The 14,682-nt window shown below is 39.4% G+C and overlaps 1 long non-coding RNA gene across 1 annotated transcript in view; it reads right to left on the bottom strand.

Moving 5' to 3' along the window:
- Nucleotides 1-2,502: 2,502 nt before the first annotated feature.
- The window catches only part of LOC130567289 (uncharacterized), a 48,202-nt gene continuing 36,022 nt past the window's right edge, over nucleotides 2,503-14,682 (bottom strand). Inside the window, exons 3-4 of the long non-coding RNA XR_008964567.1 lie at nucleotides 3,989-4,051; nucleotides 2,503-2,568 (exon numbers count right to left, since the gene is read on the bottom strand). This is a non-coding gene — a long non-coding RNA (uncharacterized LOC130567289). The remainder of the gene's footprint in view (nucleotides 2,569-3,988; nucleotides 4,052-14,682) is intronic.

Genomic DNA, 14,682 nt, shown 5'->3' with positions numbered 1-14,682 from the left:
GAATACTAGGAATAAATCTCCCATTCTGGGAATTAAAATCTGCGGTGAGCAGAACAGGAGTGACAGAGAGAGAAATAGAGAGAGAGAGCTGATGTGTGAACATATGTTCGGCTGTCATTAGCTTTTCCATTATCGCTTATGAGAGCTGCATCTAATCCTGTTGTTTACCGGCAAATGTCTCTTTAAATGATGATTTCAAAGAGAGACATGTGAACAAACTCTGAAAATAGAAAAGTCGTTGTGTTACAGATGTCAATATGCTGATGAAAGCAGTTTTTTTACGAAAAGGTCTGCCGTTTGCTTCTTATTTCAAGACGTGCTACAGTGACTTATTTCATGTGACAGCCAATCAAATTAAGAGCAGGCAAACTCAAGTCCGTTACATATTTGTTTGTCAGCAACAATGTTTGGTCGCTTTTTAGTCAATTGATTTTTTTTCCCAAATAGTAAATAACATAAAAACAGGAATAAATAGCACTAAAATAATGGTAAAACTGCACAGTGTGGGATGTTGGCTGCTGGCTATAAAGGAGGTTTGGGGCTTTTCTTCAGACACTTCTCTAAGTGTCAGTACCAGAAACCTTCAGCACCAGCATGGCAGATATGATGCATGTACATTACATGTGCATCAGGACAACAGACCATCACTGGTAAAGGCAATTTGACGTAAAGCCCTGTAAATGGAGTGGAAAAAACCGACCTAACCTGACATCACAGTCACTATCTCAGGGGCAAGCATTGAACAAACATATATCTACACTGAAGGCTTGTCAATGTGTGATATGCGTTGTGGATGCAAAGTGAAACAGAACTATACAGTTAGAGATCGGATTGTCTCTAAAAATCAGAAAAATATTTTTTATGATTTTTTGAATTACTTATTCTTTTTAATTTATGTAAAAAAAATTGACAATTAATTACAGACACAAACTGTAAATATTTTTTCTTAAAAAAAGATTAAGTTATCGAGCAAGTACTTAAATAAATCAGTGCTCCAAACTTTTCCCCTATTCATAGCAGTAAGCTTATAATAATGATTGATACGTTAAGCTGTTAGGTGCGATTTCACTAAAATGTCACATCACTTCAACTCACATAAATAAAACTATGTTAAGTAACCTTCAAGTTAATATTTTCAATTGAGACTGTGAAAAAGAGGCAAACATTATAGATTACAGCTTTTAAAGTTTAACACTCAGGTATTCTGTAGTCATGTCTGCCAAAATAAATATTATTTTTATTTATTTTTTACTTTTTCGGAATGGTTAGAATTTGGTGATGTTTGTGGCTCAGGCTATGTTAACATAAAAAAAATCATTGATGTGAACTGAAAATGTTAAATGGTCCTAAACAGACTTACGGTCCTCCAAACACAACTGTCATAGAAAATGAATAGAAAACAGGAAGGCACTTTTTATGTGAACACCAAAAAAACAATCAAATGGATGTGATTGGAAAAGCCTAAATAGACCTAAAAAGTCATTATAACTGACCGTCACAGGAAATGAATAGGAATACTGTAATAGCATATTGAATGAAAAAAACAAGATCATTCTTATTGCATAAGTTTTGCATAAAACCATAAAATTACTTTAAAAATATGAAACATTGATGTCATTTTGTTCCATAATGTTTTTTCTTCAATTTCCCTAAAAAAAGTTTGATTTTAGGTGTTCAACCACTTCTTATTTTTTTCTAAATAAAATGAAAAAATGTGAATTCTGTGATTTGTAATTGTGTAAAGTTCTTGTGGTTGGTGTGAGATTGTAAGACTGGTGATTGCTGGCTGTGGCGGTTCTGCCTCTCACAGTCCATCTGTAAAGCTCCCAACAATGTGAGCCGCTAGAAAGGCGCATGGCAGAGTTCGGGACGGGGAGCAGCTGGATACAGGGCAGCTGTGCCAAACCCACGCTCACCCATCCAAAAATTGCTTGCTCTTCCTCTCGCTCTTCTTAAAAGCCTCCTTCATTCACTCGGAAAAAAGCACTAGTCTCCTTTCAAACGACTGTGTTCTATGTTCTAGTTTCGCATTCAACTTTTGAAGCCTTTTGCTCTTTCAAACACACTGTTTTGGCTCAGCTTTTCACCGAGAACCCCCCCCCCCCAAGACCTCCCCTGTCCCATCCCCTCACAGTCATTCTTGGTTTCTGAGAGACGTGTTGGCAAGCAATGAGTAAATGGACAAATAACTGACTTGGCTTGGGAAGCGGGCACGGAGGGAGAGCAAGGCACACCGAGCCCTCTTCCTCTCCACTGCCGAATGGGTAGCAGGTAAACAAGTTTGGAAAGAGTGGAAGCGTGTGCGGTTTGGCCTGGAGTCCTGGGGGATTTTAACCTCAAGAGTTGCAAATGCACAGAGCAGTATGGCCACCTGGCACATTAGGCTTCAGTCTTAACAAACCCACCGTGCATGAGCAGCCTCAAACTAAACACCAATTTAAACTTCCACACATGCCTATTACATACAGCCAGATTTAATCTCCTTTGATTAGAAAGGTGTACCTTTGATCTTGAGGGATGGGATGAATTTTCATTTCATCTTCATGTGTAGACCGACTGCTGTGCGATCTGTAAGAGTAGAGGGATGGGGCTGTCAACTAATTAGACGTAACTTCATTTGCATGCATCCAAGCGCACTGTAGATTTAAAGCAATGTAAACAAGGAAGAGCAATTAGTAACGGTTTATGAAAAGTTTAAAAACATTAACAGATGACCAACATTCAAGCCAATTAAAGACAACCAAAACATTTCTTTAGTGTTTATGTTGTTGTAAGAGTGTTGTGGCTGGTTGCTAGGGTGTTGCAATGCAGTGAAGATATTTTGAGGGGTAGCTTGAGTATTGTTATGCCTTTGTAATGGTGTTGTGGCTGGTTGCTAGGGCATTGCTATGCGATTGTTAACATATTTTGAGTTCTGTTTGGTGTGTATGTGGGGTTATGCAGCTGTAATAAGTTTTGCGGCTGGTTGTTAGGGTGTCACTATGCAACTGTTAAGGTATTTTGAGTGGTGGTTTGTGTGTGGCTATGCAGTTGCAAGAGTATTGTGGCTGGTTTCTACGTTGTTGCTATGCAGTTAGGATATTTTTGAGTGGTGGTTTGTGTGTGGCTATGCAGTTGCAAGAGTATTGTGGCTGGTTTCTACGTTGTTGCTATGCAGTTAGGATATTTTTGAGTAGTGGTTGGTGTGTTGTTATGCAGTTGTAAGAGTGTTGCTATGCGATTGCTAACATATTTTGAATGGTCGTAGGTGTGCATGGTTATGAAGTTGTCAGAGCATTGTGGGTAGTTACTACTGTGTTACTATGCAAGAGACCAGAAGGTTGCCGGTTCGATTCCCAGGGCCTGCGGGTAACAACTGAGGTGCCCTTGAGCAAGGCACCTTACCCCTACTTGCTCCGTGGGCGCTGCAGTGATAGCTGCCCACTGCTCCGGGTGTACGTGTGTTCACCACTTGCTGTGCGTGTGTTCACTACTCTCTGGATGGGTTAAATGCAGAGGTCACATTTCGGGTATGGGTCACCATATCTGACTAATAGGTCACTTTCAATTGTTATTTTGAGTGGTGGCTGGTGTGTTGCTGTGCGGTTGTAAGCGTGTTGAGGGTGGTTGCAATGGAACACTATGCAATTGCTAAGGTATTTTGAGGGGTTGATAGTGTGTTGTTATGCGGTTGTGAGAGTGTTGTGGCTGGTTGCCAGGGTGTTGAAATGCGAGAGCTAATGTATTCTGAGGGGTTTTTAGTGTGGTGTTATGCGGTTGTAATAGTGCTGTGAGTGGTTGCCAGGGTGTTGCTATGCAATTGCTAGGGTATTTTGAATGTTTGTTAGTGTGTGGTTTTGCAATTGTGTGTTGTGGGTAGTTGCCAGGGTGTTGCTATGCAGTTGTTGAGGCATTATGGGGTTATCACGGCACTGCTAGGTAATTGTTTTCTTACCCCAATACAGCTCTTGGATAAATTGTATCTTGGATAAAAAATATTTATTTTTACCTGTTTCATCTTAATTTTCTCCTGTTTTGTCGTCTGCCCAGTGTAAATTGTGAAACTGATCACCTAAAAAAAAAGAAACAGCACATTCACTATATAGGCCTGTAGCACAAAAATTGCAAGATGAGTTACATAAGTTTAATACTTAAAAAACCCCGACCAATTAAAAACAGAGCAATAGTAATACTGATTCTTTTCTTAGCAAGCACCACCAAAAATACATCACAGACAGAAGCTAGTCTAGCCATCTTACAGTGCTATTACTGTTTTCAATTTAAACCAACTTAGTGGGGTGAAAGAAGGATTTGCATCCCAGAGAGGGTGTGTGTGTGTGTGTGTGCGTGTGCGTGTGTGTGTGTGCGCGTGTGTGTAGCAGGTGTCATTAATGCCCTCCAGAGGCAGTGGCAGACTGAATCCTGGCTGATTGGGAGTCTCCGAGACAAAGAGCTCCAGGAGAGACGGGCCTCAGCCTGCAGTTATCCCCACAGCAGGGAGCCACTATCTCTGGGTATGGGGCAGTCATTTAACTTCCCTTCAACCATACCTCCATCGCTCTAAGTCTCCGGTCCTCTCTAGCAGCAGGTTAGTGATGGATTTGATTCTCTGATTGGAAAGAGGGCAATTTTACCTCAGCGGTTCCCCTCATTTGCATAATGATTTGCATAAATTCTTGCATTTTACACCCCGCCTGACTCTCTTTCTGTCTGCGATTTATTTCTATTCGTTTTGTATCACACTTTCTCTTTTTCTCATAAGAGTTTACCTTTTCCTTCATTCCACGCGCCCTCACGTTCATTCTTTTTTTGCGGCATTCTCACTTTCCCACCTAACATTGCCGACCGCGTTCTGCCACCAGACGACGTTCAAGAAACCTGACGTGCAGCACGGGGGAATTTTTACACCCGTAAGTAATCATCCCGAAATATCCAGCATATCTTTCACTCTTCCACTAGCACTAACACGCAACAAACACGATTTCTAACATCTGCCAGGCAAACTGTCAGGGAATCTAAGCGTGAATGGGGCTTAAATGAGTTCGTAAGATTTAGAACTGTGCTGGATGGAAGCGCATCTCCATATTTCTTTATATATCCAGCGTTTCAGTCTGGATCCATCGCTCTCTGCTTATTCTCTTTTCGTCATTACCATGGGAAAACAGCAGAAGTGGCAATTTAAAAAAGAAAAACATCTCTCTACCTGACTGAACACACAGATGAGTTCTAGGACGCGGATGCCTTGTGTACGCGCATGCCTCAGTGGGCACACTCCTTCAATTTCATATTCAAATCTTCTTTACATGGGAAAATATGTATGGCCTAATGAAGGCAAGGCAGATGTGTGCACGTGAGTGTTTGTTTGATTCATGTCCATGTTTCATTATAGCTGACAGTGACATGAAGCCACTGCAACATCTATTTTCACTCTCATTCATTCTTTTACTCGTGCACATCATTGTGTGTTGGACCAAAAGAAAAAGATCCACTGCAAGTCAAAGCTATGGATGAACATTCCCAAAACATGCATTATATCCTTACCTTTTTATATCAATACAGCTATACAATACTCACAATTTTTAAGAAATATCTAGAATAAAATCGTGACTCTGACATACTATTAAATCTAATATAGGATGTTTAAGGATGAGTCATTTAAAAAAAACGTGTCAGTGTAAAAAAATACCATGAATCAAATATCAGTGTAAAATTAAGTAATCTTAATTTATATATATTTTTATTGGATGCCTGGCCTGAAGTAAACTTCCGGTCTCTGTTTGGCACTCTAGCTAATGGCTAGTAAAATAACAAGTAATAGTATATTTAATTTAGGCCTATATTAATATTTATACAGTATATTGTATATCAATTGTATTAAACCAAATTAAAACTACTCAACAGTTATTAATTCTTTGCGGATGTCTACCGGAAGTTACAATTGGGCCAAATAACATTTGTTTATGTTGTTTTCTGCATTTTTACATTTCCAAAAAAGCTTGATTTAGTTTGATTTATAAGCTGTGGGGAACAAAACTTTCCTCACACGGTCAACAAACTACCGGTGGTGGCTGGTCAATAGGGGGTGCTGGGGCGCCGCCCCACCAAATTATCTAGAGAAGAAGACTGTTAAACATACGTTCAACATTTTATAAATTGCAAAATAATTTTGAAATAAACAGATTTATTCACACTATATTCGCCTGGTAATTGTGTTCGCATTCATTAAAACTATTTGTGACGAGGGAGGTGTGACGAGAGCCGTGGGAGGAGGAAGCAAGGCCGGGACGCGATTGATAATGAGTGTCAGCTGGGCGTCATTCCGGCCTCATATCTCTCACGGAGGAGCGGAAGCATAAAAGGCCGAGCGGCAGGGGAATACGGCGAGAGAGGACCGGGCCTGGAAGTGTTAAGTTTTGTTTATGTTCGTGAGGGGCTGCCGGCCTTTTTACTTCCGTATTATTGTTTGTTTATTTTCTTTCGATTAAAGTTTATTGTTAAATGTTCGCCGGTTCCCGCCTCCTTCCTTCCGTTTCATTGAGCTTCGTTACACTATTATTTAAAATTGTATTTAGTTAATTTCTGTGACAATACATATATATTGTACGTGCGGGGTGCCGGACAAATGAGTGTTTATGTAGGTACACAAACTTTTGGTAGGCAGGTGACCTGAGGTGCTCTCTAATTGGCTCGTGTCTGAACGTCGCTAGGGCACAGCCCTGTGCGCCCCAGACCCTCCTACTTTTGCTGATAGCTTATCAATATTGATTTTTACATGTTTGATCTCATGTGATTGGACAATTTTTAACCTATTCACAGAGAATCCTTTACTCACCCAGAACCCCGGTACGGAACATTATGAAGTTTAAATACAAGTTTAGAAGTATCAACTGCATGAATGTGATTTACACATTCACAGCAACAGTGATAAAGGATGAGCTTTACTCGCCCTTAGTATAAAGTGTTTACACTGCACGAGATACGCGACAAAAGCAGAGACCCCACTATAATCAGTGATGCTATTTGCATTGGATGCTGTGCACTGTCTAAGTAATCCCTGTTATTGTTTGTTTCTGGTTACTCTCACTTTGGTTTTTACATTAGTAAACTGTAGTAAATTGTAAAGTGCCGTTATATTTTACAGCTATATATAGATTTTATAAACGTTTTCAGAAGTACTAACTACAGTTGTTGTGCTTGTATAGCTTAACACAAATAAATGACGAGACACCCGTTATTATTTCTTTACTGAACTCAAGTTAACTGAAAAGTTACTCTCGTATTTTGTTAGAAGAGATGGATGGCCAACCAAAACAATAAAAAAAGTTCTTAATTCAGGAGAATAGTGGGGTTCACACCATAACTATAACGATAAAGATACAGAGAACGATATTATTGGGAACACTTTCAGAATGATTTTTTTCCAGCTGATGAACGATAAAACATACTGTCAGACCGTTTCTGGCAGATAATGTTTGACTATTGGTGATCGCAACGCAGCGATCACCAAGCGATTTTATGTCAGAATTAAAGACTGTAGTGGTCGGAAAGCGGTGTGTTTAAGGCAGGATATTATATATGTAACGCTTACGAGTCAGCAAGCTGGCAAAATATACGCTTTACATCCCGGACATGAGCGCACCTTCAGTCTTCAGAGAAAGCATCCGGCATTTGCTGTCATATTTTGGAGAAAAGACGTTCGGGAATGAAAATGAAAGCATCAGCAGCAGGTCATCTACATTCATTTTAGTGACTGAGAACACTGCAATGCGCAGGCTTAAAATAAACATAACGTTATTGTTATCGTCCGCTGGTGTGGACGTAAATATAGTTATAGTTACAGTTATCGTCATAATGTGAACGGCCCTTTACTCTCTCTCTCTATGGTCATTATTAACAATTCCAGAGTTTTCTGAACACTCCATAAACATTCAAAAACACTGTAGCATCTAGGAATTTTACTACAGTTTACTATAATAAATAATGAAGTATACTGCAATATTTTTTTATTAGGACTGGCATCTTATTACCGTTAATAAATACCATTACATGCTTTGATGGTTAAACGTTTTTAGCATTGATGAAACGTTTACATCACATGTCAAATGGTTTGTTGCGCCCCCTCAAAAAAATGGTGTAACAACTGCCACTGCTGGTATTACTTTTTGGGGACATTTAGAGCCCGTTTTCAACTAAAAACAGAAAACTTTTTATGCGTTTTGCCTGTTCATTTACATGACAACGCCATTTTGGGGAACTGAAAATGCAAACTTTTGAAAACCGGTTTTAAAGTTTTTGAAAACGACGACGTTCTCATCTCCGCGCAAACTCTGAGGCGGTGTTTTACAAAACCAATGACGTCATATGCATGCGTATTATGCGTTCAGTCTGTAGGCATGCGCGAGTGTTCCCAAAACAATAATGGCAGCCTCCATGCTGTATGTTTGTGCTGCGAGACACACAGTGTTGTGCAACTTACTTGCAAACTGTAATACATTACAGATTACTTGTTAATGTTATTTAAAAATAATCCCTTATCTTGCAATATTACTGTCTCAGAATTGTAATACGTTACATGACTCCTTTATTACTTTTGAGTTACTTTCACCAAAATAACTACAGAAGTAGAACTTAACATTCTAAAATGACAAAATGTCTTTGTGTTTTTGTATTTTCAAAATACAAAATACTTTTTGCCAATCAACCTCTAGAGTCTAGACTGCTGATTTCTTGAATCAACTAAGATATACAAAAATAAATACTAAAAAATACTAACATTAAATGCATTTAAATACAAAATACCATTATACTATTATAATAGTATTTTGTATTTCAAATGGATGTATTTGAAACTCTGCCCATCCATGAAGTCTAATACGGGGGTTGATTGGCAAAAAGTATTTTAGTTTGAAAAAACAAAAATACTAAGATTAAACACATTTAAATACAAAATACATTTAATTTTTTTCAAAGGTACTTAAATACAAAATAGTCCCATCCCATCACTCAACTAGATTATATAGAATTCTATCTATTCATTATGTAAACGTTAGCTTACCTTGTCATTGCTGCTGGTCACAGGGATCTTGCTAACTAACTTCCTGAAAGCAGCCCAATGACCCCTCAAAACCCACCCAAAAGGAATGAAAACTAGCCCAATTATTTTCCGGTGTCAAATCAAAGTTAACAACTGCCAGAAGACGTTTATATTGCTATATTTACTTATCTGAATGGTTTCCTAGGTATTGTATATATTTTGTTCTGTTGAACTCAAAAGATCTGGGTCACCTTTGACTATCATTATAATTTTTTCTGCTATGGTAGTCAATGATGCCAAAGAATTTTCAGTTGCTAACATTCTACCAAATATCTTTGTGTTCAACCGAACAAAGATATTTATACAGGTTTGGAACAACTAGAGGGTGAGTAATCCATAACATTTTAGGGTGGAGTGTCCCTTTAAAAAGGATCCAATGTGTGCTCGAGGCCATGCATGGAAATTGACGAGAAACGTGTTTTCTCTTCGTAAGAAATGCAAAAACTTGCTTAAGAAATAAGCATGGTTAAATATATTGCATATGTATAATGTGTACAAGCACGTCAATGTTTTAGTTGTTCTAGACTGCGTATAGCTGCTCAAACGTGATATTTGGCAGCCGGAAGAACCAACTGTTGTACACTCACGAGTGATTTCTTTCATTGTGCAACGTGACATGCACCTTGGTACGAAACATTGCTAAAAGCATAATTCGGATGCATTGTCTAATACCACCGCTATATTTTCCTCTTTGGTTGAGCTGAGCTCCTGCGTCCCTCCCTGTACTGTAGCCTGCCTGTCAGACACTCGTCCCCCACACTTTCAAGAACTGGTCCCGGTCCTGGAGTTGCCAGGTATTCATCCTAGTATGAATACACATTAAGAAACTCATCAATTAACATTTATTCTTAGAATATAAATAAACATTTTGGCGGCCGCAGTACATTATGAAAGTAGCCCAAAAACCTGCAACCCGCGGCTCCATAATTTTTCCCGCACCTGCATTTTCAAAATAGACTAATTGTGCGGGAAAACCACGACCCTGGCAACACTGGCGCTAGGGCTTACAGCGAACCGGGCGGGGCCAATAGCCTCGGACCTCGAGCTCAGAGGCTGAAATCATGATGCGTTACAATACAAAATACAAAGTTCCACCAGCCAGAGGGAGATCAATGACACCACACGCGTCTATTCACGAACAGGAAATAGAACTTACTTGCAGGATTTTTGATTTGTTAATGTCTCGCAGAAAGTTTGTTGTAACGCAAGCGTTACTGAACATGTACCGAGTAAAATATTACTGAAAATTGATTAGCAATGCCTTACACTACTGTGGTACAGCAAAAAGTAATATGTTACTGTAATACATTACTTTTGTAACGCATTACTCCCAACACTGGTGACACACATGCATAATAAAGCGTTTTTATTCGTTTTCCTGGATCCATTAAATGAAGATCGTTTTGATAACGTTGTATGTACGTGAAACTTTTCAAAAACGCAAACTTTTCAGTTTTTCGTTGTGTTAAACCTAACCCGAACCTAAACCTAACCCACACTTTATCCCCAACCCTAAAAGAAAACGTTCTGCATTTTTAATGTGTTTTTCAACTTGAGACGTCCCCAAAGTAAGAATTTGCTCTAATATGTCAAGTTTTGCTCACTTTTGGGTACATATGTATCCCCAAAATATAGTAAGTATAGGTACACACACACACTTTTACAAAAGTTTTAATATTAAAAATATATTGGTGCTTGCACATGCATACACATACACTGTTACTATGTAAACACTGACTGTTTCTAATAGCAACACCAAAAACTGCGTACAGTCTAAAAACATACACCGATGTTGTGTACACAACAAATATATATATAGTATTTATTTGGCATAGGATACACAAACAAACTGATTGTTCCAAAAGAAGCTTTGCACAGAGGTGGCAGTCTCGTGGGATTGCAGAGACCAACATCCACCACCCTGACTCCCCCCACCCCAACTCACACACAACACGGAGCTCTCTTATCTCCCCAGGGTAAAATTTGACAGTAATAGGTCTCTCTAGCAGGCAGATGCATTATTTAAAACAGTGGATGAGAAATATACTGAAGACGTGGAGAAAGTGTTGTAACCTAGGGCAAATATGCACTTTAAGAGTTTGAGCGGGAGTGTTTGTCAATGTGTTCCCTTCCTCCACATACACACCCTCCTGGATGAAGTAAAAGAAAACATCTTTGCACATTCACGCAAAGACTCACGGGAAACGGTGTATGTCAGTTCACACTGCTGAGTCTAGCAGTACAGTAAGTATTTCAGCGTGTAAAGTAGCGATGATGAAAAGCTCATGACAGGAATATACGTGTACGCGTGTGTGAATATTTCCCCATCGTCCCATGCTTTAATGCCGCCTTCTAAAACATTTGCATGTTTACAACTGCCTAACATCTTCCTGTTCCTCAACAACAAAGCCAAAAAAAATGTCTCCGCCTCAGATACGCCTCTTGCTTTTCCCTCTCGAAACAGCAGAAGTCTCAAATCTTCACCTTTCTTCATCTGCAGGTCCTTCTGAATCTACTGTTACAAAAACCAAAAGCGTCTTGAAACAAGCGTTTTGAAGCCCTCCAGTTAGGAACGGCAGCTGACTTCAAAAATACCATTCTAGTCTCTCCAAGAGACAGATGAAAACAAAAACGACATAAAAGGTTCCTCGCAGTTCCTTGCACAGATTAAAGGAGATGAATTCTTGGCCGCCCTTAATGCTCGTTTAAGCCCGGGCAGAGAAATAGATATTAATTAAACGCGTGTCTGGAAGAAATGGGCCAGAAAAGGAGCAGGGCTTTGAAGCAAAGCTAATCTTCACAACCCTGTGATGTTATGATGTTGCATAAGGCCACGGACGATATTTTGACATAATGGGAACAAAATAAGTGGATGTTTTCTTTTATTTGTGCCTCTTTATGTAAATATAACATTTTGTTCACAGAATCCAGTAGTTAGGAATCACATCAAAATAACTGTACACATTGTGATCACGCTCATATTTTCACAGTTGCATGTTGGTTTTCAATCCGTTTTCATCTTCAATCTAAAAAAAAAGGATGTACTGAAACAGAACAGAGGCGTGTTGGACCACAGCGATTCAAAAGAAGAGCAGGTTGTCGATCAAGATCTGCTATACCGATCCAAGCCATATGACTCAGGGCGTCATTTTAGTGCACACCCGGGTTCGATTAATGAGTTCGGTACGTTTGGATGATGTGAACGCTGTCTTCCGAACCCGGGTGCGCCCCCTTGAACCGTCCCCAAGTCTGCTTAAAAAGGGATGTCTACGGTTCATGTCGTCGCTGTCGGGTGGAATCCTCGCATCTCCAAAACCATTATTTTTCAGGAAATTAAAAAAACGGCATATTTTTTGAGTTATTAAACAATGTATCGTTAAAGTTGGTATTATACCTTATATTGCTATCATATACTGTGTACCAACATTAACACAACATTTCCCCAAAACCATGTTTAATCTGAGATACAAGGTTTATGACTTGGGAGCAGGGAGATACGAGATTACGCTGTCATTGATAAGAATGGTACGGACACAGACGTCGCTGCTGCCAGCAGTGTTCATCAAAGTCTGCGGTCGCGTTGAGCCTTTTGACAAGAGACGAGGCTTTAAGAGCTAATGAAATCTAATGATTGTGGTTACATACATCTTCCTAAACTCTATTTTAAACGTTAGAGCTATGAGTGATGCAATACCAAAATAAAACGTTAAACAGGCTGTCTAATATAGGCGGAAATTAATCTGCACGCAAATAAAGTTGGCGGTCGTGTTGAGCCTCTTGACAAGAGAAAAGGCTTCAATCGTTAACCAAAGCTAACGACTGTGGTTACATACATCTTCCTAAACTCTATTTTAAAGGTTTAAGAACTATAAGTGATGTAATACAAAAAACGATGAGCTCACTAGGCTGTCTAATAGGCGGAAATTAGCCGAATCTGCTCGCAAACTTACCTTTGTGGCTCACAGGCTTCCTTCTTCACCGAAGCATTACAGCTATTGATTTTTAACAAAACAGGCCTACTCAAATGTATCTAACCTAACTATTTTCACTCGTTATTGTCTAAAAAACTTTCAATCAGGAGACGTAATGCCGAGAAGCTCCCGCGGAGTGAAGAAGAGGTGGAGTTACGAGACTTCTCAGACAGCTGAAGTGTCCAATGGAGTTAAGAGATTTGCTCTCAAGCTATTTTCAACACTTTAGATTGGTTAATTATTTGTAAAAATAACAGACCCACATGGGGACTGACCAATAGCATCGATTTGTGGAAAAATATGAAATTTACCAAATTTTGACATAGGAGGTTTCCGCCCGACAGCGACGATGTGAACTCCGGTACAGTTCGCTGCTGATATTAAAGGGATACTTCACCTAAAAATTACAATTCTGTCATCATTTACTCACCTTTGAGTTGTTCCAAATCTGTATAAATGTATTTGTTCTGATGAACACAAAGAAAGATATTTGAAAGAATGCTTATAACCAGACAGATTTTGCCCCCCATTGACTCCCATAGTAGGAAAAAATACAATGGTGGTCAAAAGTGTCCCAGAACTGTTTGCTGTCCTACATTCTTCAAAATATCTTCTTTGTGTTCAACAGAGCAAAAAAAAATGATAAAATTTTTCCTATTATGGCAGTCAATGGGGGGAAAGATCTATTAGGTGATAAGCATTCTTCCAAATATCTTTCTCTGTGTTCATCAGAACAAACTCGAAGGTGAGAGAATGATGACAGATTTTTCATTTTTGGGCGAAGTATCCCTGTAACGCACTCGTACCAAATCTAGGAAGTGAACCGCTATTAATGATGTATTATTTGATGTTTGTGTGTGGCGAGCTTGACTGACGCGCTCCAAGCAGAGAGCTGTCCATCTCATTTATGTTCGCCTTCAGCATTCTAAAGAGCTTGTTTCAATAAAATTTCATGATAATTCACTCACCCACGTCATACAAGCCGTCCGTGTGTTTATTTCTTCTGTCGAAAACAAATTGAGGCTTTTGAGGAAAGCTTTCAAGGGTTCTTATCCACATAATAGACTTGAACAGGGGGCTGTTGGTTAAGGGCCAAATTTCAGTTGCATCGCAGCTTCAAAAAGCTCTACACGACACCAGCCGATGAACAAGGGTGTTGTCTAGCGAAACCATTAGTCATTTTCCAAGAAAACTAAAAAATGATATGCTTTTTAAACATAAATACACGGCTTGTATCAGGGTGGTGAGTGAATTGTCATGAAATTGAAATGTTAAAGTGAAATATTCCTTTAAACATCCACAGTGCCAAACGTAGGAGCGTGTATGTACTGTATGATGTAAGTGTGTTGACCGAGCTTGTGTCTAGATCTTTCTGAATTGAACCCGCCCCCTGCTCAGGCCTGTTATAATCTGGCGATGCAGAGCTGAATCTAATTGGCTCCTGAGAACCACTCTTCATTATCAGTGTGGCTGCACAATGTGTCAGCTCTCCTGCAAAAATGGAGATTTATCGAGCGCAGTTGAATCCTTCAATCGCACCGGGGATGAGCTCAGGTGGCCTCTAAACAGAAGTTCTTTACACTTCAATCCTCATCAATAGAACTCTATAGACCCGCAATCAGTAAGAAACTGTGCTTC

Source organism: Triplophysa rosa, linkage group LG16 (assembly GCF_024868665.1).
Source record: "Triplophysa rosa linkage group LG16, Trosa_1v2, whole genome shotgun sequence".
Classification (NCBI taxonomy): domain Eukaryota; kingdom Metazoa; phylum Chordata; class Actinopteri; order Cypriniformes; family Nemacheilidae; genus Triplophysa; species Triplophysa rosa.
The sequence above is the reverse complement of the archived record's forward strand: the minus strand, read 5'-3'. Positions and strand labels throughout refer to the sequence as shown.